Source organism: Anser brachyrhynchus (assembly GCF_964034855.1).
Source record: "Anser brachyrhynchus genome assembly, chromosome: 26".
Taxonomy (NCBI): Eukaryota; Metazoa; Chordata; class Aves; order Anseriformes; family Anatidae; genus Anser; species Anser brachyrhynchus.
This window is the reverse complement of record NC_137719.1, coordinates 5380300-5392914: the sequence shown is the minus strand read 5'-3', so window position 1 is coordinate 5392914 and position 12615 is coordinate 5380300. Positions and strand designations below refer to the sequence as shown.

Here is a 12615-nt window from a genome sequence, read left to right as displayed (position 1 = left end):
GTGCCTGGGTTCTCTCCTGGGGTGAGCTGGTTGCACTAAATCAGACGGGGATAGGATTACTGTGTGCCTTGTGCTTGTTCCTCCTGGGGCAGGACACAGTGGTCCCCAGGCACAGAGCCACCTGAGGGCTTCGGAAAGGGGAAGGAATGAAGCAGGAGTGGTGCAAACCCTCTTGCTGGCTGCTCCCCAAAGCATGGGGATGGGTGATGTGGGACAGCTGTGCTGCAAGTGGTGGTCTGCAGCCCAGCCTGGAGCCTGGTGGTTGTCTTTTTTGTGAGATGCGGGAGAAATGGCCATGCCAAATGCCCTTGGAAAAAGGTCTGCTGCACTTGTGGCTCAGTGGAGCGTTTGTTTCTGAAAAGCAAGGGGGGATGTGAGGTTTCTGGAGCAAGAGGGATGCTTGGCCTGCTTGCTTGTGCTTGGCAGCTGCGTGCCTCCAGCTGTTAAATGGTGGGGAAGCCCTGGCAGAGGGCAGAGCTGAGACTTTTGCTAGAAATTGGGCTCAGAGTGGGCATGGCCCCATGCTGGGCTTGTCCCCAGGCTGCGATGGCACTGCTGGGGCTCCTGCAGCTCCAGGTCTGGGTTTCCTCCCTGACCTGATCCTTCTCCTTAAAACCTCCAACTACTGCTTGCCGTGCTGCAATCCGTGTCTTCTTGGAGTGTCTGTCTTTCTTAAAGAGCTGAATTAAGAACCCAAAGCTGAGAAGATCATGATGTGGGGCTGTGGAGGTGGGAACAGGCAGGATTTGGCTGGAGAGGGAGTGGGATTTAGCAATTTTGTGCCCGCTGTGAAATGAGGGGATTATGCTGCTGGCTTTGGCCCAGTTCTTGGGTTTGGATGGTTTTGGCAAAATATTCCCCCCCCCTTCTCATCTACATAGCCCTTAATGTGCTCGTGGGCCATCTCTTGCTGTGTCTATACTGTGCTTAATAAGAGGAGGCAAATGAAAGGCAGTGCTCTGAGTAAGTCCCTGGCTAGCCCGGAGCAGGCTGCGGTGCAGCTGGTTTCAGTGGTCTGTGCTGAGAGATAACATCGTGGCTGTGCCTGAGCTGCAGATACCAGAGGGAAAAATGGGATTCCTGACAAGATCACCTGCCTTATCTGTGCCCAGTGACTTAAACCAGTGCTCAGCCGAGGCAGTGCAACAGGGAGGGAGGGGGCTTGGCGGAAAGCTGCTGTAATTGCTTAGTCACCAGGTGATTTTGTCAGGTGAAGCCCTTCTAATGCAAGGTCTTTTACATCTAATTCCTGGTTAATTGTATCACGCCTGTGTGTTGAGCACGATGTAGTCACCCTGCGGATGGTTCACGATGTAGTCATCCTGTGAACGGTTAGCTCTGTAGTTTTACGTTTATTAGTTTTATTTTCACACCTGGAGCTGAGGGCACTGCCTTTCCCTGCCCAAACCTTCCCTGTCTGACCTGGGTTGGCTCCCTGCAGGCAGCGCCGGCTCCTGCTGCAGGACTCGCCGTGCCCACAAGAGGCTGCTGGTGCTGTTTGGAAGCGTCCCTACTGCCAGTTTTTCCCTTTTTTTTAATAATCTCACTCTAAAAAATTAACAATAAAAAAAAAAGGCAAGGAAGAAGTTGTTTGCCCCCAGCTGCGGGAGGGGCTGTGCCCTTTCCATCCAGGTGGGTGGGCACAGGAGTGGGCAAGGAGCCCTGCAGGGGTCCTCAGGGACACGACCCCCAGGGGGGGAAATGCTTCAGGCCCTGGAGAAAAAGCCAAAATGCTCCTGTGGAGAGAGGGAATTGGCTGTGGGATGAGCGAACAGGAGCAGGTAGGTGCTTAGATCCGAATGTCGGTGCTGGCTTTCTCGTTTTGCTCTTTTTTTGTAGAGTTTTGGGGAGCTGGGACGTATGTACCTGTACCAAACACTCTGAGGGAGGGAAGAAAAATCCCTTTTGAAACCCTGAGCAGCTGGGACAGGCTCTGTTTAAGCCAGGGGAAAGAGAGGCCCTCGGTGGGCACAGCTGGGGCTCCGAGGGCAGCCCGGTCAGCTCCCCTCTGCCCATCCTGGCCCTCTCCTTGAGAGGCTGTGGTCCTGCTTCTCATGCATGCTAAAATGTGTTTACTGTGTGTGTTACTGCACATCAACAAAGCTCCTTCTGTGCCAGGGGACCTGCTGAGAGCCACCTGAGAGCAGCGCTGCTAATAGCCGGAGCTCGTGCATTTTGCATGTGCGTGGTTTGGGCCTGGTGCTGGTAAAGCAACGCGGCCCTGCGCTGGGCTCTGCTCTTGGCTTTTCTCATGCCAACGCATGGCAAGCAGCTTCTTGGAGCTTGGCCTTCACGTTAGCTCAGAGGTGACGGCACGTAAAAGGGGATCATCCAGCCTTAAACCACAGCGGTGTCTCTTTTCTGCTACAATCTGCTCAGGATGTTTTCTATGCTCTCCCAGCGCTGGGCCAGGGCCTGCTGGTCGTAAGGCCTGTGTCCCGCTGTAATCAGCGGGCAGGCTGCCCCTCGGTGTTCTTGCTGCCCTGCTTATCTCATTTCATCCATGAAACTTGGTGTGCCTGCCCTGTGAAATCCCCGTGGGCATTTCTTTTAAGTCGCCGTGGATGTGCCTGCGCATTCGAGCAGAGAGGGAACGGAGATGAACAGAATGAGCATCCAAGGCTCAGCATCCCCTTTGTGTGGCTGTACACAAACACAAAGGCGGTGCCGCACGCGATAATCCCTTGGTGCCTTCAGAAAAGGCTCGCTGCTATCGAGAGGCTTTCTTCAAAAAGCTTGGATGGCCCTTCAGCGGCACGTGGCTGGTGCTGCACCGAGTGGGGGGCTCCCTGGTGCTCGTGTGTGGCTCGGGACCCCTCACCCTGTGGCCAGCAGCACCCTGAGCAGGCGTTTGGGTGCTGGGTGCCCATAGCAGGCCCCCTCTGTGAGCCCCCCGAGAGGAAAAGCTCTCCTGGTTTCCCAGGAGATTCCAGCACACAACAGGTGATTTAATTACTTTAATAAGAACATTCGAAGGAATTGATTCATAACTTGACTTGCATTTCGCAAACTTCAAATGTCATTTTCTTTTTTTAATGCTGCTGCATATTAAAGTAATTAGGTTATTAGCAGAAAGCCTTGCTATTCCTGGGAACTCGAGCCTGCCTCGGATGAAACACCTCTGATGCTGGGGCAGGTTTTATTTCTGACTTTGGCCAAGCCCGTGGGCTGGCATTCAGTAGGGGCAGGCTGTGCTGCCTGCTGCTCCCGATTCCTCGTGGGACGTTGGCCGTGTCACTTAGTCCTTGTTCCTCCGTTTTCCAGCCTCAGGCTGCAGGATGGAGGCCATGCCTTGCTCCCTCTTAGGAGGCACCCCTCATCTTTCCGTGGCTCTGCCACCCTCATCCTCTCCTAGGGACCCTCTTCAGTGCCCGGGGCTGGGGGGTGGCTTTGTTCAGAACAAAAAGTTGGCTTCTTGCTGCTGTGTCACTTCGCTCACCGAGGAGAAGCCAGGAGCAGAGCTCAAACCATCTGCCCCAGCTCTGAGCTTCTGACCCCTGGCGTGGTGTTGGGGGGGGTGGCTGCAGCCAGCAGGGTCCCCCCAGCAGTGGTGCCTGAAGGCCCCTCTAATTTCCTTGCATCTCATTGTGTATTGATGGCCGTGGATGTCGGGTAACCATGGCAACTCATTGATTAGCATCCAGCCCCTGTGAAACGAAGAACATGCAGCCATAAGAATTACAAATGATGCTGTATTGTCTGCTGCCAATAGGCTGATTACTGCCATTTTCTGCCAGGTAGACCAGCTTTTACAGGCAACCCGGTGGTGTGTAATTACCATGCTGTGAGTGATGCATTGCTATAGTTACTATCTGCTATGTTCCCTGACTAATAGTTTTTAAATTCCTCTTCAGATGGAAATGCATTGCCTGTAAATGGGAGAGGCAGAGGTCTGCAGAGCCAGGAGCCTCACCCTGCGAGGAGCCTGTCTGGGTGTGAAAAAGGGTCTCAGTGCAAGCTGAGGTAGGCAAATGTGCGAATCACGCCATCAAACCGCTGGTGGGTGGGGGATAAAGCCGGCTGCGAGCTGAGGTGGCACAGGCAGCAGGAGTGTCTCTGCAGGCCTAAAACGCTGTTTACCTGTTGATAGCATGAGGTTGTCTTAAAAATGACTGGAGCTTACCCCCGAGTATTGGATCCCATCCTATTTCTTATGTGTATGGAGGTCTCTGAGTGGGATCTGGCATCCTGCAACACAGGGAGAGCAGGGATTTATTTTTAACCGCTGGATATGCTGTTCATGTAGTGGGCTTTAAAAAGAGACTCAAAATATTGGTGGTGCTTATGTTGGTAATTCTGCAGCGGCCAGGAGGAGTGTGCAAGGGGTGGGTGGCCTGCAGAAGCCAGTCTTTCACTCCTGGAGAGTGAAAATGAATCCTTCCCAGCTGTGCTAGCAGCAGGGCTGCTGGTGAGTGATGTTCAGACCTCAGTGCTCCCAGTCTGTCCTGGGAGGAGGTCTGGTAAACCCAGGCTCAGACCTGGAGGACTTGCAGATGGCCTCTGCCTCTCCTGGGGCGAGGATGCCAAGTGGTGCTGCAGGCCTTTCCCGTCCTCTTCTCTCCCCCGTGCATTGCCTCTGGTGTTTAGATGTTCGCAGAACCTACACGAAGTTAAAAGGGGGGTTTTCTTTTCAGACTGAGTGCAGCCAGGGTAATTTAGTAGAAAAATGTCATGCTAATGCAATTCAAAGTTCAAATGATCTTTCATTTTGAGGGAGAGGAGAACGCGTGTGCAGTCAGAATGTTAAAACCCACTACTTGCCCTGCAATTCAAATAGAAATATGAGCTTCAGGGGATACATAAGTCACATGAAGTACTGTGAGTGAAACACACAAAATGAATAAAAATGATCCGGAAGCCGTTATTAGCATCACTGGGGGGCAGATCCAGCTCAGAACAAGTGTAGAGGCAGGCGGGAGCGGTGTTGGTGAGAAGTTTACGTGAAATCACAATAACGTGGAAATAATGAGAAAGTTATCAGTACGTTTCTTGTATTAATATCTCAGCGTTGCATTCCGGGTGCTCCTACCCCTCTCCTTTCCAGCCCCATCAATCTGTCAGCGTTTGGATGAGTGCTTGGTTGGAGCAGCACGTGGTGGTGTGGTGGAGCTCTGGGAGCCTGGCGGTAGCTGCTGGGACAGGGATGAGCTCTGCTCGGTGCCTGAACGATGCTTTGGGCTCAAGTCCCTGGGGTGGCTTTCTGCACGGTGCTGGCTGCCCCCTCGCATTTGGGTGACACGCTGAAATCCTGGGGCAAAGGTTTGAAATCTCGGGGCTGCTGCAGTTTGAGCGTTATCCTCCCAGAAAGCATGGAAGGGTTTGGGAAGTGTAACTGAATCCCAGGCAGAACAATTTCTGTAGGAAAAAGGCCGGGCTCCAGCAGGAGCTACCAGTGGGCAGCCGTCCTCCAAAAGGGAGGCCGAGTCCCCGCTCGGTGAACATCAGCAGCCTGCCCTCTTCCTCCCTTTTGAAGCAGAGGAAGGGGGAAGACGTGTGGCAGAGGGAGGCTGTTTCCAAACACGGTTGTTCAGGCACCTCCAGGAGGCAATAGCAGCCCTTTTAATCCAGAAGGAACCAGCAGAGCCTCCCCTCCTGCCTGGGAGGCTGACAAAGGGAGCTCCCGGAGGCAGAAGTCCTCTCTCTTCTGAAAAGCTCGGGGAAGTTCCCTGCCAGTCACCGGAGACAGTCGGAGTTTCCATCGTCTTCATCTTCAGTGTGCTGTCGGCTGGGTCTGCCCAGCTCTCCTTCCTCTGTACTTACCCCCCAGCGGCAAATAGCTCTGGCTCCCCGGTTTTATGAACAGTGATGGAGGTTTAACACCCACAAAGGCTTTCAAGACCTGTGATTAAATGCCAGGAGTGGAGAGGTTCAATGGCCTGCTTAGGAAAAAGGAGGGAAAACAGCAGGAAAATGCATCTCCCAAGCAAAGTGGCTGCTGTTGTGCCGGGGATGCTTGGTCAGCAGGCTTGCAGCTGTGCTCGGGGCAGGGTTACAGTGCCCAGCTGGGTCCTGCCACCGAGGCAGGAGGGGGATGCACAGGAACGAACTGCAGCATGTTTTACAGCAGTGAGGGACTCAAATAGGTTCGACGTTAGTTAAAATAATGCTCGGTAAAACCCTCCTACCTGGCAATGCAAGCAAACTCCATCTGGTGAGAAAGCATTTAAGACTTGTACTTAAAATGCACGTCGCTACCAAAGTCCTGAAATAGAATTGTCTTTACCTAATCGTAGCACAGTACGACTTTGAGGCTTCAGAAACAGTTAAATGTGTGTCCAGAGGAAAGGTATTACCGGGGTAATTGGGCTATAAACCAGAACATATACACGGAGGGATTCTGTCTGGCAATACCACGGTAATCTGGAGAGCAAAATTTGATTCTCTGTAATCCTGGACTGCGTGTGTTGCTGCATTAAAAAAAATTCTCAGTGGCATTGTACATGCCTGAAAAGCAATGTAATATTTTAACAAGAAATTTCTCTTATTACAACCCTGTGTTTAGCATAGCTCTTTCCTGAGTCCTCTGGATGATTGTTTGCAAGTATCTGATTGTCAGGAAGAAAAGGTAATTGTGGAAAGAAAATGAGAGACTCGAGAAAACTATTTTGGAAGTTGAAGAAAATTGTGGCACGAGCGGCAGCACGGCTGATTGCCTGTAGTTGATGAAAATTATTTGCATATTGCAATTTTTATCGCTGCATTTGGCATTCGCCTGCCTCTCACCAGCGTGTGAAAGGCCTGGGAGCTCTCTGCCTGTCTCCGTATGCAGGCCAGGGTTTTTGCAAATCCAGGGTGTTTTTTTCAAAAGCATAGAGCTGTGGGGATTGCTGCCCCATGTCAGAGTAGTGGCTGATGTCTTGGACCCTCTCCACCAGTGGCCAGAGCTGGGGACGGGACCCGGCCCTTCCCCTGTGCGCTGGAACACACCCGACACCAGCGCAGTTGGGCAGGGAGATATTAATTCCCATTCCAGATCGGCTTTTATGGCCTGGAACATGAAAATCAATACCCTAGTGATTTTTAATCCACTGCGTTTTGTGTCCGTGTATGTATAACCGACGTGTTTGAGCTGGGTGCTCGGTGTAGAACAGCGCTGTGCCATTAAAATAGATCCCTGTTTCCAACAGCTGACAAAGTCTCCCTTAGTGTAATCCATAGCTCCGGTGCATCTGCCGCGGCCGTTCCCTTCCTGTGACCTCCAAAAAGTGCCCGCACTGGCGAGGGGCCGGCCACCCTCCGCTTGCACGCTGCCGTGTGTTCACACACCGCGCTGCGGAGCCGCGCGCCGTTTGGAGTTCTCCTTCCCAATAACCCACCGGGGCAAGGCTGCACGTAAACACAAGGCAGCTCTTGATCTCAAGAGCTCAGGATCAGCTCTTGAAGGTATTTAAGCATGACAATTCTCGATCTCGAGCTCAGGATCGGCTTTAATTAAGGTATCTAAGCATCCTGCCCCTCCTGCAAGCAATGGGGGAAGGCTCCTCCCTTTGCACAATCTGGTCCCTGCAGATGGGCCAGGCGAGGACTTTTCTTAATGTGCAGCTGGGGAGCAGATAAATGAGAAAAAAACTCACGATGCTTCATGACAGCAGCCACGTAGGTGGCTGTTGCAGCCCCCTGCTCGAGCCTCTCTTTCCCTGCTGTAAAACTGAGCTGTAGCCGTGTGCTGGGGGGAGCGCGGAGGAGCCGGATGCAGCGGCGTGCTCTGGGAAGCTCTTCTTGCTAATCCTGCGTCAGGTTTTTCTCTTTTGGGGCCTGGCAAACTGGTTAAACGCTTCTGGGACTCGCGCTCCCTTTCTGCAGGAGGAAGATAATATTTACTGATCTCTCCTATCGTTCATCTTATTGTGGCTGCTATGATAGGGCTGTCATACACATAAGTGATATTAACTGAGCTAAGACAGGATGTTTCTCACCTGGTATCACATATATTGCTGTTTTTTCCGCTTTTCATCATCATAGAGCTTATTACACCGTGGGGTTTAAGCACAATATGGTCTTTTGTTTTTGCTCTGTCTCTAAAAAGACAGAACGAGGGAATCTTCTCATCCGCGGGACGCGGGGAGCCGCGGCTCTCGGGGAGATCACAGTGCACAGCGGGGCGGGCGGTCCTGCTGCGTCCTGCAGCTTGCTAGGACAGCCTTTGTAGTGCTGTGACAGTGCTGCTCGCAGGTGAAGGCAAAGGAAGACGCCCAGCTGGGAGCTGTGAAGGGCCTGCTGAGCCTCAGCTCACCTCTGGAAAGCTCTGCGAGTACCCAGCTGTGCACACAGGCGTGCGAGGAGGGCTGTGCTCAGATCGCTGCCGAGGCGCTCGCCGGCTGGGAGAACATCCCAATAAAATGATGGCATTGGCACCCTCAGGGAACCACAATCCGGGGGTGCCCGAGGAAAATGGTGCTTGTTCCTTAGTAAGCATCAGACTTTGTGTAGAGAAGCAACTCCTTCAGCCGCTGGGCACTGCTGTGCTGGTGGTGGAGCAGTGATTTTATATTATTATGGGTGTGTTGGGGATAAGCAGCCTGCAGCTGAGGTCACCCCCTCCTAAGGAGCTTGCAGGGACTTCAGCAAAACTGTCACCTCCCTGGATGGAGAAAAAGAGAAGAAAAACGCCAGTTTTGGTCGAAGCAGGGTGCAGGACAGGGCTCTGCTTTGGGACGTGTTCTTGTGTGCTCGTCCACGTGCGTGCGGGGAGGTGGGGGCAGATTTGCGGTCTGTTTAGCGGCGCCCATCGCGAGGGATGTTTGCTGGGTGTGAGATGTGTGTTGGTTGGATCACGCAGGCTGCTCAGCAGCAGCTGCCTTAACACCGGCAGCGCTGCTGATGCCGTGAGTGCCCCCGGAGGATTAATTACGGCAACGTATACCCCTGGTTCAGATGTCTCGAGAGCGTGGCGTTTGTAAACCGAGTGGTTGCTGAGGGCAACTTCTTCCAAGGCTTTTTGCCAAAGAAAGGAGGAGAAAACAGCACCGAAACGCAGGGGCTGGCCCCTGCTCCGGAGGTGGGCACGGGGCTGGGACCCTGCTTGCATGGGAGGGTGGGGCTGTGCCACCGATGGTAGATTCGGGCCCGAAAGGGCTTGAAAAAGTAGTAACTTTTGCTAAATCTCGCTGAAAAAAATAAAGAAACTTAATAGCTTAGCTCCGCTGGTAACAGATCCTAAAGCACTTTGTAGTGAGCGCTGTAGGTTCTGCTCTCATATCAGCATAAATCCTGACTAACTCCTCGGAACTGATGATCAGATCACCTACAGAGGCATAGCTTGAATTTTTTTTTAACCGGAGTGGAAAGAGTAGTTTTGCTGGGATCAAAGGCTCTGTGAAGATGCCTCAGTATTGATGACTTTTCACTAAGTGATTGCTTAGTGAAAAAGAGGGCTTTAACAACTCCCTCTTTATTTTTTTTCCCTTTTGGCTTTTTTGGCCACAAGTCTGAGATACTTGGAATTAGATGACTTCCACTAGCAAAATTATCTCAAGTACAAGACAAAATTTCCGAGATAAGGTGTCATGCTGACTTCAAACGGGCTGCGGCTCGGCGTGATCCCTGGTGACACCTGAGGCCGTTTGTCCCTGCTGTGCAAGGTCGTCGCTCCCAGCCCAGACACGAATCCCCCAAAGACCCTCCAGCCGCATGGGAAACTGCTCCCGCTTTTGATATGCGTTAATTTCTTTCTGGAGGGAGGAAGGATTCCTGCTAATGACCCCACGTCCCCCCCCTTTCCTTCCTTCCCTCCATCCAGGTAGGCTGCACGTTGCCGTCTTGCTTTGACTTAATGACTCTCATCCATGGAGGAAGTTCCCAGGCAGAATTCACAAGCGGTGATATTATGAATTCCTCCTGCCTGACGATAACTTTTTATGAGCTTTTTATTCTTTAGATAATATATTAAAACCATATTTTTTGCCGGGTTTGCTCTCACTTGTTCCTTGCCCTTGAATTTCCCCCCCTTCCCCTCCCCTTTTTCACCTGAGTGGCGTTTTCACTGGAGATGTTTAATACAGCTCTAATCCCCTGATTCCCCGAGGTACACGAAAGCAGCTTTACGAACCCATAAATCCAGAAAGTGCATTTTTATTAGTTGTGTTGCCATGAAAGTAGGAAAAAAGCAGTCTAATATGAACCAGTCAATAACAAATTTGCCTAATGGTTCTGCTTATCGCAGCGAAAGCACTCGGAGAAACGCTCTGCCGAGGTGGCAGTGGTGGGGAGCGACGAGGGATGGAGCCGAGCAGCACGGAGCACTGGTTGGGAGCTTCACCATGGGGAAATCAGAGGGGTGCAGGGGTGCAGCCCCCCTGTCCCAGTGAGCATGGTTCTCCGACGCATCTCTGGGTGATGCATTGCAGCTGAAGGACCGATGGATTTACGTGGTTATGGGGAAAAGGGTGTCTGGGTGGGTTCGGGGTGGATGGGGAGAGGTGAGCGGACCTGTAGGGCACCTGTAGGGCTTGAGGACAGGAGGTGGATGGGGGCTGCAGCCGACAAACCCGCAGGGCTGGAGCTGCGCCCAGGAAAAGGGGACTGGGAAGGGGGGCAGGAGTGTGCAGGGTCCTCCCTGCTCCGGGTCTGTGACCTCCCTGGTCCCGGCCCCGTGTAAGGGCTCTTGGGGGGTGTGCAGAAATCGGGGTCCTGCCTCGGGGGCTGGTGTCTGGCTTTCCTCCAGGCACATCTTGCCCCCACATCAAACGTGCTCCCCGGGAGGGCACCCGGGTCAGGACAGCCCCTGCCTTGGGGTCGCATCCTGCACCGCCGAGGGGCAGAGACAGAGCCCCTGTTCTCCATCCCCACTACAACATCGCTTCACATCGGCACAAAGCCCCTCTTCCTCCGACCTCTGCCCCCCTGCCTGACCTCCCTGGCCTCCTCGGAGGCTTTTTCCTCAAAGCCCCGACCCGAGGCGGTTCTCCCGGCTTCTCTCCCTTCTCCTCCGGGGCTGCAGCAGCGCTAGGGGGCAGGAGTCGGTCGTGCAGGAGCATCCCTCTGCCCGGGGAATCCTTCAGTGGGGAAACTGGCTCCTCCATCCTTATTTTGGGACTGTTCCCATCCTTCCCGAAATCCAGGGGTGCCCAGCTCGAGGGCGGAGGGGTTTGGCGAGGCTTGGCGAGGGATGGGTTTATCCGAATCTCGGCTCGGGTTTTGGATCTGCTCAGGGTGCTGGCTCGGATGTGGCGCCGTCGTATGGTTTGGGTGTCTGTGATTGCTTTGGGGGATGCTTTTGGTGGAAGACGGGGCCAGGCACCAGTGCCCCCACCTCACTTGGGGTCAGCGGGATGGCCCTGAGCTGAAATAACCCCGGGTTTCGCTGCAGCTTTTGGCAGGGGGCACCGCTGCGTGCTTCTCGCTAATAAGATTAAATCCGGTGTGGGTACAGACGTGCGCATCCCCATTCTCTGTTTAAACATCATCTTGAGCCGCCCACTGGACTTGCCCTTGCTTAGACTCCTGCAGTTCTGCCCGAGGAGAGGAGCAGGAGGAGCTGCTGTCTGCCTGGGCAGGTCTGTGGATCAGCGCGCCAGCGGCTGGAGCGAGGAGCTCGGCAATGCTGCCTTGCTCCGAGCCTTGTAACTTTTATCTCGCTGTGGCTCCGCTGCTGGAGGTGCTCCGGGTGGCAGGCAGCAGCTGCAGGCAGCAGGAAGGCAGCTGTCACATCCCGCTCCCTAATGGTGTTTCCTGTCGAGCGCTGCTGTAACCTGTCTGTAGTTTGTGCTGCGGTATTATCGGGCCAGAAACCTGAGCGAGAGGCGGATGATGCAGAAATCAATCTCTGGAGCTCCTGAAAAGAGAAAAGATTGCTGCCAAATGTAGCTACAACAAAAGAAACGCTTTCTTCCTCAAATTCTTTGCCTTTGGGGATTTCTCCTGGGATGGAGATGAAGAGCTGCTCTGCCTCTTTAGGTCAGAAGTAAATAAGGACAGGAATAACACCAGGCTGTGGCTCGGTGTGCAGGAATCTGGGGGCAGAGAGGCTGCTCGGTGCTGGCACAGGTCCTGGGCTGCTCTGTGCTGGGGGCACGGAGCTGAGCAGAGCAGCCTGTCCCCTGCTCCTGGTGCTCAGGAGGCGTCAGGCACTGATTACTTTCATCACGGCACAATTACAGAGCACCGCTAATGATCTGATTGTTCCTCTCATCCCGGCCCTAAGAACCGGGAGGAGATAACCCACGGGTACTAATCCGGGCTTCAAAGGCTTGCTCTGCCGAGTTATCCCCTCTAACGCTGCCTGATCTTTGTCAACCAGCAGTGGTGGAACAAGATGTTCCCAGCACCTGTGTCAGAAGCACAGCACAGAGCATCCAGATACCAAGGCTGGTCTTCCCATCACCCCACATCCTGCCAAACAGCCCGGGGTTTATACCAGGCTCGATCCATCACCTCCTGCCTGACCCAGCCCCTTGCTTAGAGCTTGCAGCCTCTCCAAAATCCTTCTCTGTGCGGGTGGACCCACCAAAAAGCAAAGCCAGAGCCACGAAGGAGTTTGCAGACATCCTCTGCTGGGGAGGAGGCACATGTGGGCTGCGTGGTGCCTGAGGAATGAGATTAAACCCGATAGGAATCACATTGCAGGATACAGGCTTCTATCTGCCGCTGACGCGATGTTTATTTCAGCGAGGCACG

At 53.5% G+C, this 12615-nt stretch overlaps 1 long non-coding RNA gene across 7 annotated transcripts in view; it reads left to right on the top strand.

Moving 5' to 3' along the window:
• The window catches only part of LOC308183113, a 120052-nt gene that overhangs the window by 8386 nt on the left and 99051 nt on the right, over positions 1-12615 (top strand). For 6 of the 7 annotated variants that reach the window (XR_013942287.1, XR_013942288.1, XR_013942289.1 and 3 more), the window contains one exon: positions 3855-3963. This is a non-coding gene — a long non-coding RNA (uncharacterized lncRNA). Of the gene's footprint in view, positions 1782-3854; positions 3964-12615 lie in introns of all 7 variants that reach the window. The other variant, XR_013942293.1, reaches the window with a different exon arrangement.